Consider the following 12,676-nt stretch of genomic DNA (forward strand, 5'->3'; position numbering starts at 1 on the left):
AGTTTTTGTCAACATGTAGACAAGCTGTTAGTTAAACAAAAAAGGAATTTTGAAGTCATTTAAAGCAATGTAAATTGGCAAATTAGGCTTTGAATGGCCATATTTATTTAACAAGAATTCCATGAGTTCAATGCTTCTTTGAAATGCCATTTAAAAGAAGACTTGATACAATTAAAGAAGTCGAACCAAGGTGATACAGAGCGGGATCAATCAATAGCAGGGGTATTAGAGGGTTATTTGGGGTTAGGGAGTGGGTTGTTATGGCAGAATGGGGGGGGGGGGGGGGGGGGGCAAGTGCCCGTCAATATTTAGATAAAAATATTAATAGGATACATGAGATTGCACCATTTTATGCATAAGATATTAAAACGAACAAAAATGAGGTGGGGGGGGGGGGCGTGAAGTACCCCTACCAACCCCTATCTTACATTTAAAACTCCCAAGTTGCACTCTCCTTCACACCTGAAATCCAGGATGTTAAACATGGAAGCAACACCATCTAACTGCCCTTGCTGACATCTATTTAACAACAATAGCCTCTCCCCCCAGCTTGGGTTCTAAGTTGAGGTGAAGGGGTGAGGACATTATGAAGTCTATGGGTGCTGGCAGACCCTTGTTACTCTTATATATTTTACAACGATTGTTAAACAAGTTATTACAGCATTATATTAATCACTCTCGTGAGCAAGATTTCACACCAGCGTGTGGTCTTGTGTTGTGGGGGAAACCGGAGTACCAGTAAAAACCTCACTTGTCCGGCTTGGTGACCACATACCAAACTCACTCTTTTGTTACTCTTAAGTCAACTTAGCACAAAATGAAAATTCAGAACTTACTGTTTCATAACATCACTTCAAAGCTGGACCAGTGACAAAACAAACCGATACGTTTTACAACTCAGCAAATTACAGACACAAAAAATCAATTCATTATATTCTCACATAAATTTTAATAAATTTGAGTTGATTTTATCTTATAAATCTTTGCTCTTCACAATGAAATAATTATTTTTTCACTTTGAATGAAATGTCATAACTGTTTTGAACAATTCTTTGGTTTAAGTATCGAAAACTGATAAGGATATCAATAACTTGATCAAAATCATAATACAATTCCACTTTTTGATTGTATGGTGTATGGCATGATTCAATGATAAACCATCGCATGTGGGGAAATTCTCACTCACGTTTTAAGTCCATAATCAACATTAAGTCAAAAATCGTAATCATCTAACTCCAGAGGTGGAGGACAGTTCAGACATTAATTTTTTTTATATATATAAAGTTTTCATTATTTTGGCATTAATTTGAACAAATGACTACATGAATTATCATTAATTTACCAATCAATGCTTTGCACCCATTTGCTTAAGAAAAAATCCCAATAAAGGAACTACAATACTCTATTACCATAAAAATGTCCAATTATGGTCATATCAAATGGTCATAATAAACAATGTTTGACCTTTCGACAAAATGTCAGAGAACCAATTTCTGAGAACTTTCAGTAAATCAGTTAATAGAGGTATCTTTATTGCTTCCATATTTAGCAATCGCGGTGAAATATTTCGTTCGCAGTGTTATAATGTGAAATAATTCGTTTACAGTGTGTAATTATCATAGTAACTGCACGTACAGCCCTAGTAATTTAGATTATATACGAGGGCCTCAGATGTCTATATAAAAGGCACTGCATCAACAACCTAAGTTATATTTAAATAATAGAAGAGGGGCTCAACTGTATGTATGTATGTATGTATGTATGTATGTATGTATGTATGTATGTATGTATGTATGTATGTATGTAAATATGTATTTCTTTAGACCTTGCGATCAAGGATAACCCTTGAAAGTGCAAGCATTTATTTCCAACAGGGTCCATTGTTTTTGCTGAAGGGACAGCATGCTTGAGAGACAGTGATAGGATACATGGAAGTCGGGGTGCGATACCCTAGCTCTTTTACGAAGAGACCCCTTGGTTCTTTTACGTGCTCGATGTAAAACACCGATACACGGGGTACAACTTTCCTGGGTTAAACCAGTACTGAGTACACCACTCCTTTACCAAGCACTACCCTTTAAATGCCAAGCGCCATGCAAGGGAGCTACTTGTACCAACTTTTAACGTCTTTTGGTATGACACGTCCAGGGATCGAACCCAAGACCTTCCGCTCCCTAGGCGGATGCTTAACCACTAGGCCACGGAGCCTGTCCATGTAATAGTTCCTGCACACACAAATGGAGTAATTGAAATTATACAAGAGGGTCTCGGCTGTCTATAAATTAGTAGCTGCACCCACAACCCGAGTGATAGGGCTTCAGCGGTGTATGTGATAGCTTAAGTTCATCCACACACAAACCCAGTCATACTGGGCCTCAGCCATAACTATGTGATAGTTACTCCGGAATAATTGAAATAATACAGGAGTGCTTCAGCCGTCTATGTTAAAGTTATTGCACGGACAATCTATCTGCAAGAAAGTTTTGGATAGAACAAGTTGTTTTCTTCTCAAATACATCTATGTTATTGTATGTTTGACATGGTCACTTTGAACAAGATGATCAGTGCAAAGGCATTAAATCTACAAGAAACCCATGTTTAACACAAGGTCACTATTTACCACAAGGTCACTTTGCCTGTTGTAGTGACCATGTCAGACAAAATTTCAAATGTGTTTGACAATGAACATCTGAAAAGGTCCAAGGTCGTAAAAGCTTCCCAGCATGCAATTATGACTTCCTGTACATGAAGTGCAAAAAGGCATCAATAAAAGTTTATGTGGGGCAAAAGTCTCCAGATAATGGGCAGACAAATGGACCAACAGCCATTAAGGGCCAGGCTCCATTGAAACTCCACAAACAACCAGTATAGCTTGCCCCACAATAATACATTAACTACATTTTAATGGAAAAGCAATATTTCTTTTAAGAAACAAGATATTAAAAGATATTCACCATTTTGATCATTTTAAGTACTCTTAGCATGAAAAATCCAAATCATGAAGCACATTAACTTTTGAGGTGACAAAAAGTATTAGCATATCAAAACAAGCCATTAAAAATAGCATGAAACATATGTTACTAAAAAATTCTACAATTGCGTGATTTACATGCATTAAATAACTTTACAAGTCAAGGTATTTAGTATTTAATCTTGAACTTATAAAAAAAGCAGAGCTAGCTTGCTGAATGTTTTTGTGTTTTCATTTGTTATATTCTTTTAACAATTTAGTTTCACACTCACACTTATTCTTTTAACAAAGCGCCACACAATTTCTTGCAACATATAAACATAACACTATTTCTTTCAACAAAAAATCACACTGTTTCTGTCAACATTATAGCATCAGACTATTTCTGGCAATACTGCATAACACTTTTTCTTTCAACATTGCATCACACTATTTCTTTCAACATTGCATCACACTAAATCTGTCAACATTGCATCACACTATTTCTGGCAACACTGCATAACACTGTTTCTGTCAACATTCCACCACACTGTTTCTGTCAACATAGCATCACTCTATTTCTTTCAACATTGCATCACACTATTTCTTTGAACATTGCACCACACTGTTTTTGTCAACATTGCACCATACTATTTCTTTCATCATAGCATCACATTATTTCTTTCAACATTGCATCACACTGTTTCTGTCAACATAGCATCACTCTATTTCTTTCAACATTGCATCACATTATTTCATTCAACATAGCATCACACTGTTTCTGTCAACATTGCACCACATTATTTCTTTCAACATAGCATCACATTATGTCTTTCAACATTGCATCACACTGTTCCTGTCAACATAACATCACTCTATTTCTTTCAACATAGCATCACATTATTTCTTTCAACATTGCATCACACTGTTTCTGTCAACATAGCATCACTCTATTTCTTTCAACATAGCATTACATTATTTCTTTCAACATTGCATCACACTGTTTCTGTCAACATAGCATCACTCTATTTCTTTCAACATAGCATCACTCTATTTCTTTCAACATTGCATCACACTGTTTCTTTCAACATAGCATCACATTATTTCATTCAACATAGCATCACACTGTTTCTGTCAACATTGCACCACATTATTTCTTTCAACATAGCATCACATTACCATATTTCTTTCAACATAGCATCACATTATTTCTTTCAACATTGCACCACACTATTTCTTTCAACATAGCATCACACTATTTCTTTCAACATAGCTTTAGTTGTTTTTTCTTTCTAGAAAGACTTAATTGCTATGATGTACAAACATATTGATGAAATAAAGCACATACAAGTTTTCTTCAAAAGATAAAAACATATATAACAAGAGGTGTTTGTCAAACATTATGCCCCCCCCCCCCCCCCCCCCCCCCTGAGCGCCATGTTGTCAGGATTATATGGACAATTGAATGAAATATGCATGGACCGAAATGACAGCTGATTTGTCACTGACATTGGATGCCGTTGAGGCAGTTTTAAGATTATGACCATTCAAAGTTTGAGGTTATAGTGTGTTATGACCATGCAGGCATTGACAAGTTATCACACAGACAAGCTTTTTTCGTTCAAGGTCACTGTAACCTTGACCTTTGACCCCTAAAATCATAAGGGGTCATCTACAGGTCAGACACATCACCAAGTCAAGTTTGAGGGCCATGGGTGCAGGCATTGTCGAATTATCACTTGAAACATTTTCGCATTCAAGGTCACTGTGAACTTGACCTTTGACCCAATGACTCCTAAAATCAATAAGTGTCATCTCCTGGTCAGGCCCAACTTCCATGTCAAGTTTGATGATCATAGGTTCAGGCATTGTTGAGATATCACTGGGAGAAGAATTGTTAACTTTTTTGTGTTAAAGGTTACTGTGACCTTGACCTTGGTCTGATGACCCCCAAAGTCAAGAGGGGTCATCTACTGGTCAGGCCCTTCCTTCATGTCAAGTTTGATGCCATAGGTCCTGGAATTGTCAAGTTTGCTTTTAAGGTCACTGTGACCATGACCCCTAAAATCAATAGGGGTCATCTACTGGTCAGGGCCAACCTCCGAGTCAAGTTTGAGGGCCATTGGTGCAGGCATTGTTGAGTTATCATTCGGAAAACCTTTTATCGTTCAAAGTCACTGTGACCTTGACCTTTGGCCCAATGACCCCTTAAATAAATAGGGGCCATCTACTGGTCAGGCCCAACCTCCGAGTCAAGTTTGATGGCCATGGGTGCAGGCATTGTCGAGTTATCACCGGGACAACCTTTTACCATTCAAGGTACATGTGACTTTGACCTTTGGCCCAATGACCCCCCAAAACAATAGGGGACATCTACTGGTCAGGCCCAACCTCCAAGTCAAGTTTGAGGGACATGGGTGCAGGCATTGTCGAGTTATCACATGGACAACCTTTTACCATTCAAGGTCACTGTGACCTTGACCTTTGACCCCCAAAATCAATAGGGGTCATCTACTGGTCAGGCCCTACCTCCAAGTCAAGTTTGAGGGCCATGGGTGCAGGCATTGTGAAGTTATCACTCGAACAACCTTTTACCATTCAAGGTCACTGTGACCTTGACCTTTGACCCGATGATCCCAAAAAACAATTGGGGTCAGCTACTCCTCAGGCCCAACCTTCGTGTCAAGTTTGAGGGCCATGGGTGCAGGCATTGTCAAGTTATCATATGGACAACTTTTTACCACTCAAGGTCACTGTGACCTTGACCTTTGGCCCGATGACCCCCAAATACAATTTGGTCATCTACTGGTCAGGCCCAACCTCCAATTCAATTATGAGGGCCGACCGACCGACCGACTGACCGACCGACTGACATACTTACATGCCTGTGCAAAGCAATATACCGCTCTTCTTCGAAGGGGGGCATAAAAAGTATAAACATGTTTGTGAATGTACACACAAAGATTATTTAAGAATGATTCATACAAATTTATATTCATGAAATACTGTATCATCTTTTTTTTGCTTCAAATAAAAATCTTTCATCATATACAATTTTTTTTGTATATACACCCAATTCAATGACACAAAGTAATTTTAGACCCAGTCTTAATTTAAGAAATGACTTAATATCCATTTTTCAGGTAAACAGCGTTGCATGTTGACACGCACGATGCGCAGTCTGTGTCAGCCGCAGTACCAGCAAAGCCCCAGTGATTTTAACCAAAACAAGCTATCATTTTTCTGTATTTGGTAATAAAGACTCTGATGCATCAATTCACCTTAACCATTCAAAGGCAGATAGCATTTAAACATTTCTATCAAGTTTAATCAGATTTTAATCTAATCGCCTTGAAATCTAATTTACCTGGCTCAGTTGCTACTCGCATTTTTTTTTTATTTTATGTGCGATGACTGTCATTCATTTTCAGCCCATTCTGAAATTCAAATGATTAAAGCAATTTGAAAATAAATGTTTTCCTTAATCACAGTTGATTTCTGCAATTTATAACTACCATAATACAATTTAAAGACTTATTTTATAAGATCACGTAGTTAACTGTTTATAAAATGTGTATAACTCAATTTTAGAGAAAATTATGAGGTTTGATATTTTGCCTTTAATTTTTTTTCCATAATAATCTTAATATTTAAATGTTATTATTTATTTCTTGGTAACACATAATTCCCTTTTGTTCTGGGTCACACACACTTCCCTTTTGTTCTGGGTCACACATACTTCCCTTTTGTTCTTGGTAACACATACTTCCCTTTTGTTCTGGGTCACACACACTTCCCTTTTGTTCTGGGTTACACACACTTCCCTTTTGTTCTGGGTCACACATACTTCCCTTTTGTTCTGGGTCACACACACTTCCCTTTTGTTCTGGGTCACACACACTTCCCTTTTGTTCTGGGTTACACACACTTCCCTTTTGTTCTGGTTTACACACACTTCCCTCTTGTTCTGGGTCACACATACTTCCCTTTTGTTCTGGGTCACACACACTTCCCTTTTGTTCTGGGTTACACACACTTCCCTTTTGTTCTGGGTCACACATACTTCCCTTTTGTTCTGGTTTACACACACTTCCCTTTTGTTCTGGGTCACACATACTTCCCTTTTGTTCTGGTTTACACACACTTCCCTTTTGTTCTGGGTCACACATACTTCCCTTTTGTTCTGGGTCACACACACTTCCCTTTTGTTCTGGGTTACACACACTTCCCTTTTGTTCTGGGTCACACATACTTCCCTTTTGTTCTGGTTTACACACACTTCCCTTTTGTTCTGGGTCACACATACTTCCCTTTTGTTCTGGGTCACACATACTTCCCTTTTGTTCTGGGTCACACATACTTTCTTTTTGTTCTGGGTTACACACACTTCCCTTTTGTTCTGGGTAACACACACTTCCCTTTCGTTCTGGGTTACACATACTTCCCTTATTTCATAGATGGTAAAGGCAACTCCTCCACCTCCTTCAATGAAATCGTAAGGCTAATGATCATTAATTTCCAAATTAATCAGAGTTTTTGGCATCAAATTTGTTTCAATAAAAATATCATTAGCATATAGATTCTGGCAGTAACATTAAAAGTGTCCCCGAGCATTCTTAAAAACAGCTTATTGTATCATTAACAACAAAGATATCTTATTGAAGCGGGTCCCAGGATATTGAGTGTGAGTAACAATGCAGATTTAAAGTACTTTTAAAAAAAAACAAGACCATTATCTTAGTGACAAAAGGTTAACAAACTTTTTTTGTTCCAATTTAAGATCGCCCCATTATGATTATACAATTGGAAAAATGATATTCAAAATTGCACATAAAAGTACACATTATCTGTTTAAATCGTGAAATAGATCTACAAACAATTGAGCCATAACTAATAAATGTAACACTTCAAAGACAAAGTCAACTTTCTGATTTTTGTACCTTAGTCATAATTTTTTTCATTCATTCATTGCCAAATTTTGTTTTTTGACCCACATGTATGTATATATGTATACTAATGGCCAAAAGTCGTGTCCGGTATGGGTTTCATTTGTGCCTTGCAAATCCTCAATGCCAATTTTTAACACATTACTGTAACGGCAGTTCTGGCTCAAATTCCAAAATTCTTTTTTCATTGAATGCAAATTAATGTCTTCTTTCCATCGATACCAAATTTATGAGTGTGCGATATAAAACAAAACAGATATTGTAGTTTTTGTAGACCAGACAAGACTTTTGGATATTGTAGTTTTTGTAGACCGGACAAGACTTTTGGATATTGTAGTTTTTGTAGACCAGACAAGACTTTTGGATATTGTAGTTTTTGTAGACCGGACAAGACTTTTGGCCATAAGTATAGTATAATAGCTAATAGGAAGATTTTGAAACTTTTACATTATTCAAATTGCCTTTTGCAAGCTAAGTTGTATGATCTTGATACATTTCCCTGAATACCATTTTATAGAAACTGATAAACATATAAAAAATAAAAAAAATGTACCGCTTTTAATCATTAAAAGAACATAAAATATATAAGGTCAAGGTTAAAAAACATTTTATTTTTTAAATCACATACATTACGTTTTGCATAAATTTTACACAAATATACATAAAAAAATGCTTTATGAACTCCATTATCAGCTGTTAAAATTTTCTATGAAAAGGAAATTTTTTGAAGCATAAAGTTGCGAAATCTCATTTAAAACTAAATTACAGTGTTACTGTAGTCGAAAAACTAATCATCCCCTTTTATGGTTGAAAAATGAAGGCTGAATACACATCATTGAAATTAAAGAGTATTAAATTGTAGATTTTATCAAGTAATAGGTGTCTGCCGATCCTTTTTATCCTTATATAGTTCAGCTTCAGTATCACATTTACAAGGTGGGGTGGCATAGGGGGCCAGTTATCATATTGGGCAATGACAAATAGGATTAAGCGAAGAAGAAAACGGAAATCTGAGAGACATATGTTTAGCCCAAGAAGTACAATCCTGTAACCCAGTACAACAGAGTGGTAATAGTGTAACATTATAGGGGCGTATGTGTTACCAAGAACTATAGGGTTGCATGTGTGACCCAATAGGAAAGTATGTGTAACCCAGAACAATAGGGAAGAATGTGTAACCCAGAACAATAGGGAAGTATGTGTTATCCAGAACAATAGGGAAAATGTGTAACCCAGAACAATAAGGAAGTATGTGTAACCCAGAACAATAGGTTGGTATGTGTTACCAAGAACAATAGGTTGGTATGTTTAACCAAGAACAATAGGGACGTATCTTAAACCCAGAACAAAAGGGGAAGTTTGTGTAACCCAGAACAATAGGGACGAATGTGTAACCCAGAACAATAGGGAAAAATGTGTAACCCAGAACAATAGGGAAGTATGTGAAGCCTAGAACAATAGGGAAGTATGTGAAGCCTAGAACAATAGGGAAGTATGTTAAGCCTAGAACAAAAGGGAAGAATGTGAAGCCTAGAACAATAGGGAAGTATGTGAAGCCTAGAACAATAGGGAAGTATGTGAAGCCTAGAACAATAGGGAAGTATGTGAAGCCTAGAACAATAGGGAAGTATGTGAAGCCTAGAACAATAGGGAAGTATGTTAAGCACAGAACAATAGTTTGGTAACTGTGTAACCCAGAATGTATTTCCAAGATCAACGGGAAGTATGTGTAGCCAATAACACTATGGAAGTATGTGTGTAAAGAAAATCAAAAGGGAAGTATGTGTAACCAATAACACTATGGAAGTATGTGTGTAAAGAAAATCAAAAGGGAAGTATGTGTAACCAATAACACTATGGAAGTATGTGTGTAAAGAAAATCAAAAGGGAAGTATGTGTAACCAAATCAGGAAGTATGTATAAACAAGAGTAAAAGGGAAGTATGTGTGGATCAGACAATTATTCTGAAGGTTTACTGTTGACTTTGTTTGAGGATATCTCATTTCCCCCTAAAAATAATATATCTGTAATACAACTAAATTTTCAATCATCTTGTAACACCCCTGTGCAGGCCTCAGTGACCAAATTTCATAGCATTCTACCAGCTTCATAATATTAAATTACTGTTTATTCACATTTCCATATATCATTTTCTTTGCATATACTTATCCTTTTTGATGTACATTAAAAACCAACATCATTTTTAAACTTGCATAATTACTTTACATAAGTTTGTGTGGTGAATGTCTTGCCAAATTAAAGAAAATAAAGAAATCCAAACCAATTAATGTGTCCACATGCATCTCAATCTATTTAAATTATTGCAAATCGCATCTGAAACATGCGTACTTCACTCAATCATTTATCATGAAATCACAAGATTTTTTTTTGTTCACATTTTTTTACAAAGTATTTTATATTATGTGCATTTGCATACAGCCCAACCATCTAATTTAAATAGAATTGAGATGTCGTAAGAAATAATTATTGTTTATTTTTGTTCTTTTCAAGTCGACACAGCCTTTGAATTCATTGTTAATAGAAGAACAAAAATAACTACTGGTATTTTAGTGTTTTGCGCAAAATAACTACATATAAGGACATCCCGCTGTACAATCCAAGAAACAAAACCAATAAATGACTAAATCGAAATTTGAGTCGATGTTTTTATTGGAATCTTTCTATTAAAGTTATACTCGATTTATAAATACATACGGCAGATTTCACAAAAAAGGCAATTATTTGGCCCATTTGCTTTCATTTATTGTTATTGCATGTCAACGTCATATATACAGCAATTGCCTTTCCCAACCCAATAAGAACACCTAATAGAAGTGATTTGTATTAAAATAATGAAAATATTGTGTTAAATAAGGTAAAAAAATGTAAAAATATGCCGATGTTTAGGACAAAAAAGACAGAAAATCTTCCCGGTACCAATATACCACTTTTTTGAGGATGCTTTTCAGTAACATCTGGTAAGTATTTTATTCTTGTCTGTTGAATAATGTTTGCAAGAAATGTTAATTTAAACAATAATATATCTAAAATGATTGCATTTCGTTCGTAATATACTTAAATTTTCGGTAATTGCGCATGGTGATAACGTTACGGTAATCTGTCCTCGAATTTTTGTGTAACATTAGCAGACATGATCCACTGCTAACTGTTTTAAGCCTAAACACACCTTTATTAAATCACTGAAAACAAAGACTACGTGTCGGATAAAAACAGTATTGCATGTAACAAGAAATTGGTCATTCCCGATCATAAAGTTTTTTAGGTCTAAAAATGTGTTAATGTTACTCAAAATCGATTCTGTCCTATTTTAGCATGACGATAGCACCTTTTCTATTCGTGAATAATTTACACCGACTGAGGGTTAACATCCGGGTAGCGATTACTTTTATATTGGACTGGTTCACAGTTGACATTGAAATGATAAAAATAGTGGTGAATACCGTTGATAAAAACTTAATCCAAGTTTGGCTCATTCTGTCCTTCGATGTAACGTTAACATTATGTCACGCTAGCATTAAGACAAGCGCTTAATAAAGCAAGAAAATCGTTGAAATTTGATGACTTTCCCACAGTCAATTATTCAAACATAACAATGTCGTCTGTAAACTATCGTTTGTAAGTATTCATTCATTAGGTACGTAGTTTATATTGAATTCATACCGCTTTTGTGTTTGATATCGTTATTTATTGGACAGAATTAAGAATTTTTGTGATTATCAATTGACCGTGTTTATCAATCATTTATATAGTTTGTTTTATACTGTATCAAGCTCAAACAGTCTGTGGTAGGTCTGTATTTTAATTTGTTGTGAAACATTTTGTCCAACTGCTAATGTGACATACTGCTAATGTTACTCATTCTGTTTTGTGGTAACACTAGCACATACTCACAATTAGCAATTTATAATATATATGTTTAATATCAAAGGTAATGATAATTGCACCATACTAGAGACATTTATATTACCACAACAAAACATTTATGTTTATAGCTTATCTGATCTGATATAAAAAGAAAACCTATGTTTGCAGAAAACATTTTCTGTCTTGTTGTCCAATTAGGGTTTGTTTCAATAAATTTATTTGAGAAAAACGAAACAATCTTTATTTTTTGTCTGTACAATCTGTTTTATAGATAAATGAACCATTTAGTGCAAGACAAAATACTTCTTTGGATCAAAATATTTAAAAAAAACAAGTTTTTACCGGCAATATTGTAACACTAGCACAAATGGTATGGTGATACAAAATTCTTTTTTTTATAAAAATGCATGAATAAATCATTGCAAATGTTCTAAAATATGATAGATAAGGAATTGCTGTAAAAGATTATGTTGAAATTACAAATCTGCAATAAATTTTAAAAATCAATATTCGCCGGGAACTTTTTGGTCACCAAAACGTGAAATCTGCCATACATACACATGTATAACAAACATAAATTTTGAGTGATAAACCTTTAACTAGTTACTAACTAATGCATTTATGGAAAATATTAATTACTGATAACACGGTTGTAAGCGTGTATTTAATAGCTGAAAACCCACAGATATTAAATGACTGGTGGGTCCTAAAACTATTGTCTCATAAGAAAAAAATAACATGTTTTCTGCACCTTTCTTTCAAATTAATGATGGTATACTTCATTAGAACCATTGTTATCAATATGTATTCATCCTTTTCGGTTAACTAAAACAAATTTATTATTAATTAAATAAACTTTATCCTTGGGAGTAAGAGTACATCTTTAACTGATTAA

General features: G+C 35.2%; 1 long non-coding RNA gene across 2 annotated transcripts in view; it reads right to left on the reverse strand.

The window, feature by feature from the left end:
- Positions 1-12,676, reverse strand: part of LOC128209655 (uncharacterized) — a 75,900-nt gene that overhangs the window by 39,350 nt on the left and 23,874 nt on the right. Inside the window, exon 4 of one of the 2 annotated variants that reach the window (XR_008257041.1) lies at positions 6,318-6,387. The exons of the other annotated variant lie outside the window; for it this stretch is intronic. This is a non-coding gene — a long non-coding RNA (uncharacterized LOC128209655). The remainder of the gene's footprint in view (positions 1-6,317; positions 6,388-12,676) is intronic. 2 annotated transcript variants of the gene reach the window in all.

This window comes from Mya arenaria, chromosome 11 (assembly GCF_026914265.1).
Source record: "Mya arenaria isolate MELC-2E11 chromosome 11, ASM2691426v1".
Lineage (NCBI taxonomy): Eukaryota > Metazoa > Mollusca > Bivalvia > Myida > Myidae > Mya > Mya arenaria.